The sequence below is a fragment of the Zosterops lateralis genome (assembly GCF_965231275.1).
Source record: "Zosterops lateralis genome assembly, chromosome: 34".
Classification (NCBI taxonomy): Eukaryota; Metazoa; Chordata; class Aves; order Passeriformes; family Zosteropidae; genus Zosterops; species Zosterops lateralis.
The window spans coordinates 2083823-2090435 of NC_139794.1; the positions used below are offsets into that span (position 1 = coordinate 2083823).

General features: G+C 54.6%; 1 long non-coding RNA gene across 1 annotated transcript; it reads left to right on the plus strand.

Annotated features, from left to right (window-relative positions):
* Positions 1-1289: 1289 nt before the first annotated feature.
* On the plus strand, positions 1290-2658 carry LOC310921365. Its single transcript, XR_014592119.1, has 4 exons — positions 1290-1428; positions 1996-2031; positions 2157-2195; positions 2589-2658. It is a non-coding gene; the product is annotated as an uncharacterized lncRNA (long non-coding RNA).
* The last annotated feature ends 3955 nt before the right edge of the window (positions 2659-6613 follow it).

Consider the following 6613-nt stretch of genomic DNA (forward strand, 5'->3'; position numbering starts at 1 on the left):
AGAATGCCAGGTGTCCCTGATTTAGTTCCCAGGTGGATCCAGATGACTGTCCTGGCTTCCAAGAAGGAAAAATACACAGGAAAGTGGTTCCTGAAAGACATCAATGGCTGTGATTCTTGTTTGACATTCCAGGGCATTAGTGAAGGGTTCTGTTTCTCCCTATCCCCAGGGACACTGCGTATCCTGAAAAAATCTGTTCTGGCCCAGCTGGGAAAATATTTCAGGCCACTATGTTGACTGCTTAATCTGGAACACACCCAAGGAACTACAGTCCTGGGGAAGTCCCAGATTGATGATGGCATTCCTGGGGCCTCAGGCCCTGGGTAAACAGGGCTTATCAGAGATGCTAGCAGAGCACCCACATCACTACTCCTCCTCCCAGGACACCTCTGTTTGCCCAATTAGCTCTCAGTGGCTGGCTGGGGACAAACGGCCCCTTGTCCGCATCCCTCGGGATGGGAAAATCCTGCACATCTTGGCCTGGGCCCAGGACCAGGGCATTGCAGAGACCCTCTGTGGGGACAAGGGCCTTGGGGAGCTGTGGGCATGTCCCAGGCAGGGACAGGGCTGGAGTGGGAGCCTTGTTGGAGATGGGGTCCCTGGAAGCCTGCATGTGGAGAAGCTGTGCAGAGCGGGACCCAGGTGCTCTGGGTGGGAACGGTGGCTGTGAGGGGGACAGGGTGAGGGTCAGGGCAGGGGACATTCCCCTCTGGACTCTGCCCTGGGGCTGGAAATCGAACCCACTTGGGATCTGCAGGGTGTTCTGGATGCGGGACGTGCCACAGCTGAGCAATTCCCAACCCTCAGCCTTGTCTGCAGGTGATCAGCATTGCCCAGTGCTCCCCTGTTTTCCCAGTGACTGCAGATCCCAGTCACTCACCTGATCACATGTCTCTCGTTCCCCTTGTTCTCCCACATGTTGGGATTGGGGCCAGGCTTGGCTCCGGGGTGTCCCACAGGGAAAGCTTTGGGAGGGCAGTGGCAGCGGGAGATGGGGGATGTGGCACTGGGGTCTGTTGGAGGGTGGATTGTGCTGGAGTGGGTGTTGTCCCCACAGGGTCCCCAGCAGCCTTTGGATCCCTGCCTAATCCCCTTGACCCCTCTGGGTGTCTGGGCCCTTCCAGGGGCAGCTGCCTGGTGGGGGAAGCTGGAGGGATGCTGGGGAGGGGGGCTGGATCCGTGCCGCAGGTGGGATGGACTCTGGGCCAGGGCTGGGCTTGTGGCCAGGGCTGGGGGCTGTGCCAAGCCAGGCTTTGGCCTGGGGGCTGTTGGGGAGGGTGCAGGGAGGAGTCCCGGCAGGGATAAAGGCCCTCCTGCCCTGCTGCAGCCTCAGGCAGTGCTGCCCAGTGCCAGAGGAAGATGAAGGTGGCTGTGCTCAGCGTGGCCCTGCTCTTCTCCATCCTGCTGTGCCCCCCGGCACAGGCCAAGGTGAGGCACCAGCCAAACGCTGTCCCCACATCCTGCCCTTTCTGGCCTCCCATCCCACCCTTTTGGTTCCTTCACAAATTTCCTCCCTGCTCCCTCCTCTGTGTCCTATCCAGGGCTCCAAATGCGCTCCCACTGACCATTCCCGAGGCCTTTCCTTCCATGTCCTCCCTCAATCCTTTGCTTTTCTTCCTGGCCAATGCAGCAGGGTCCCCCGGTAAAACTCCCTGACCCACCTCCTTCCTCACAAACCCTCTCTCGGTCCTGTCCCTATTGTCCCCACCCGTCCTTGTCCTTCTGTCCCCACCAAGGCCCTCCCCTGCACTCCCACGGCCCTACACCACAATTCCTTTCTCCTGTTCTGTACCTTACACCGTGCTCCTTCCACACCCCAGCCCAGTCCCTTGGCCTCTCAAGTTTTCCCAGTTCAGTGTCTTTGGGTCTCCCCCACCTCCAACAGATCTCCTTGGAGGCTCTGAATTCCCATCCTTTTGCCCTGCTCCCTGCACCCGTGTCCCCCCACAGCCCCACAAGGTCCAATGCAGACCAAGCCTTTGTTCTCCTTTCCAGGCACTCCTGGAAGGAACCCAAGATGATCTCCAGGAGGTGAGTGGGGTGCTGGGATTGGAGGGCATCCCCTCTGGGAATTGGGGGGCCAGTTGTGTCCCCCCACCCTTTGCTGGCACCGGGGACATCCCAGTGACCAGCGGGGTCTCCTGCTCTCCCTGCAGCTGGATTTAGGCAATGTCGAGATCGCGGCGCCGACTGTGGTGGGTACCAGGAGTTCTGCTGCTGTCAGACCCTCCCCTTACATGGCCAGCACAGCCCAGACCATGCCAGTGTGTCCTAGCACAGGCCAGTGCAGCCCTGATGACACCCCAGACATCTCCCCTGCCCCAGGGATGTTCCCCAGGGATCCCCTTGCCCAGGGCCCCTGGTCATTCCCATCCCTGTTCCCCCAGCAGCCCTGCATGGCCCAGAATGCAGCCCCTGCCCCAGCTGTGCCTCTTGGCCAGGACCCCCGTGCTTGTGGGCAGGAGCGCAGCAGCTCCTGCGCCCCATTGTTCCTGCAGGCCCCTTCTCCAAGGAGCCCTTGCTTTCCCCTTTCCTCCCAGCCCAGCCCAGTGCCCCCAGTGTGTCTCTAACGCTGCCTTTGTCCCCAGACCCTGCTGGGTAAAGAGTTGCGGAACCTTCTGCGGCAGAAGCGCCTGGCTGCCTCTCTGGATGCCTAGGTGAGCAGTGCCTGCAGGGAGAGGGGTGGGGACAAGGCCCCCCTTCGTGTCGCAGTGAAAGCAGGTAAAGACCTGGGCTTTCATTTTTAGGATTTGGAGCAATTGTAGTGATGACATCTGTGTCCTGTCCTCCTCCAGCGGCATGAGGAGATGATCATCCCTGGAGGATCTCGCCAATCCCCTCTGAGCCCTGGGCCATTTCCCCTGAATAATCAATAAACCCTTTCAGCAAAGCTACTTTCTATGCCTCTTTGTCTGTCTCCAGGCATTTGTCCGTGTGTCTGGATTTCTGCTCTCCTGGTGTGTGTGGGGCAGCTTGGCCTGGGTTCTGGTCACTTAGTGCCAGGCTCTGCCACCTCCACACTGTTCTCCACATCCAGGTTGTTTGCTGTGTGTTGTGTGGGGTCAGAGGGGGGCAGTTTGAGTGGGTGGGTGGGTGCACAGGCAGAGCAAAGAGCAGATGTTGTCTGTGATTGCAACCTGGCTGTTGTGGGTCCAATATAAAAACAGTTTACAAAATGCATTTCATTTCCAAAGGAGTTTCTTTCTTCAACTAAAAGACTCCAGAGTTTATTTTTTTACAAAAATTTTATGTTCATCCCCCATATTCATTGATGTTTAAATTTGGTCCTTGGTATGGATGGGGCTTCTGGGTCTACCCAGCTCTGTGGTGGAATGGGACTGTGGTGTTTCCCTGGTTCTGTGGTAGAATGGGACTGTGGGGTTTCTCTGAGTCTGGGGTGGAAGGAGGGTGCCAGGTCTACTTGATCCTGGCCTTCCTCGGTGGCCGGGTCCAGCTGGCTCAAGAGGGTGGCACTGGCCGGCCACAAGCTCTACTGGCCCCGGGGCCAGGGGCGGCCCCAGCCACGCCCAGAGATGTTGGGGTGGCAACACCATGGAGTGGGGACAAAATGAGAACTGGCGTGCCCAGCTCCGGCGGGACTGGGACCCATTCCAGAGTGAGCCCAGGAGACCAGTTGTGGCCGGCTGGCACAGACACTCCTCAAGGGCTCACTGGTTTTCTCTGCCTCCAGTTACTCCATCGACGAAGTCGCTGGCATTGCCACCGCTCTGGAGAAGCTTCAGAGTGGAAGTGGCACAGGGCTTTGCCCTGGCAGAGGGCCACAGAAAATGTCCTGGCTGTGAGCAGCAGAGCAGAGAGAAAGCCACTTGCCCGGGCATCTTCTGCCTGTGCAGGCACAGGCTCTGCTGCCCAGGAAGGCCCCAGAGTGACCACAGGAGTTTGCAGATGGACATGGAGTGGTCACAGGATGTGATGGGGAGAAGGGAATATTCTGTTCCAAGGAAAAATGAGAGTGTTACGTGAGTTGGTCATTGAAAGGGAGACCAAAAACATGACTCAAGAATTCTTGATCTGGAGAGAAGCAGTAGGTTTTATTGTTCAGAACTCCCTTCTATGGGAAGTTCAGAACTCCTAGACACTCCTTGGTCTGGATCTTAGTCCTGACCAGCTCCTTGACCAGTGATGTGTCTGCTCTCTTGACTGCCTATGATTGGCTGAGGCATCTGTACGAGCCCTCCCATTCACTTTGGGACTCGCAGAACAAGCCAGGTCAGCTGAGTTGAGTCTGTCATGATCAGACTCGGAATATCCATCTGTAAACCAGCTGTATATTGCTACAGCTCCTCCCTTTGTTTTTGTTTAAAACAGCAAATTGCTTTCTGTTATCCCATTTGCAAGAGCCCTTTGCAGATGGGGTAACCGGAGACAGCATGGGTCTAATTTGAATGAGACTTTTTGACAAACCTAATTCCTTTTAGCTCGAGAAGTGTCTTATGCATCACTGGAGTTGCAGCATTCAGGTCTAGGAGTTGTTAGGTGAAATCCACTAATACACAATTTTCCAGGCTGTTATATCACAGGTTAATTGCTCAGAAGTTCCAAGTTAGAACTAAACACTAGAAAACAGTAAGCAATTTACCTTAAAACCATTTCAATCAAAATACACGTATTTTTGTCTCTGATGTCTCCCAGATGTTTGAGTCTTGGAATTTAAGTACGGTGGTGGGTAAATTGTCTTAATATTGACAGTCTTTTACATAGGAAAACATAAGAACATGCGAGCACCTGAGATTCTTGAGGGGGGTGTACACCCAGCCCACATATTTCACCTTTCTTTTTTTGAACAATTATAACAGGAAGAGAACATGTATTTTTTGAACAAAATGAATAAGGTTAAACTTTAAACTGCCTATACGTTTTACCATCACTCAGGGTTTGTTACTGCTGAAGGATTTCTTTATCACAGTGAGGACTTGAAGAGCCAAGGCTTTTCTGGTTTATCTCAGAGGAAAAAAAGGTTTGACTTATGTGAAGCTAAATTATTCAGAGTGACTTGCTTTTATCTTTAGAAATTTGCTCTTGATTTCAACAGGAGTTGGCATGAGTGAAGTATGAAGGGAGGTTGTTAGTAATTTTTAGCATGAAAATGCTTTGTTGAAGTGCTGTAACTGAAATGGCAGGATTTTGGGACGAGAAGAAGAAATATCTTAGTGCTTTCCTTTTTCTTTGGAGGGTATAAACAGCATGTAAATTATTTTGAGTTTTATACAGAAGAAATGATCAAATTAAACTAAGATATTTAAATACCACACTGCACTATATTGTAACTTTAATGCATACTTGAAAGGAAAAGATTTTACTATTGTTAGGACTCAACTGTTGAGAGCATTTTAAAACAGTATTAGAATGGACATTTGTTTTTATGGTACCTATTTGCTGCGTCCGATTATTGAAAACATAATTTTGTGGTTAGTCCTTTTGGCTGTGGTGGGCTGAGCTGGTCGGGAGGGACGCCCGCCGCTCCCCGCGGCCGTCCTGCCCGTGCTCTGCTCTCCGGTCCCAGTACGGTGGGGCAGCGCTGGGGCGGCTTGCAGGGCTTTCCCAGCCCACAAGATGTTGGCCACGCCTCACTGGGCCAGTCTTGCTGGGGGCGGGGGCAGGTGCGGAGCGTGGTGCTGCTTCTGCCGAGGCCGTGCGCTCGGTACCGCGGCCCCACGGCACCGCGCGTCCCCCCTCCTGCCGTCTCTGCTGCCGTCTCGCTTTGCCTCCGGGGGCTCCCCGCTACTCTGCACGCTCCCTCCTTCGTCATCTCTGTCGCTGCAGCTCTGCTTTTGCAGAGGGCAGGCAGGGAAGGAAACGTGCTGGTGGGAGGGCCCCCCGGCCCCAGCCACCTGCCGTGACTCGGCTCTAGCAGAGGCCGCACGGTGCAGGGCAGCAAGAGCTTCTTTGTGATACTGGCAGGGTCTCCTGTAGGATTATATGGACTAGGGGACAAGGGGCTCTCTTCTGATCTACTTCCCATAGCCTTGGTAGACTGACGGTTGTCCCTTGGAGGTGCAGGAGTTATTGATGTGGTTGCCATGGTTGTTGCCAGGCAATGTAGGTTGTTGGTGGCAACGGGTGGCTCCGTTCCATTTTTTTGAGGGCTGGTCACAGCTGTCATGATGGGATGCCCCCCGGTCCTGGGCACCGGCTGCACCCACTGGGTCCCCCATTCTCTCGAGTGCCGACTGCTGCGCTGGCTGCCTCGGTGTTTCTCAGGTTTCTCGAGTCCCCACTGCGGATATGGCATTACATGGTACCTTGTGTCCCCAGGCACTGGCAGCTCCATGGATGGGTCGGGCAGCTCCGGTAATGGGGCAGCCGGCTTCTCTTCCGGCCTCTGGTGCGTGTATTCTGCCATCTTGAGCAGGAACGCCCTCGCTGTGTGGCGAGCCCCATCTTGGGTGAGCGCCTCTCACGCCATGTGCTCCCCGCCATCTTGGAGTTTTAGGTGGGCTCTCTCCACGGTGCTTGATGGGGTGCAGAACCTAAAGGTGGTCTCTGCAGCTGGGATGTGAGTAGATCCAGTCATTCTGAGGATGGACCCAGTGCAGGTTGCAATGGGGGAACTCTGGTTGCAATGGTGGAACAGCTGCTATCATTTTTGGTT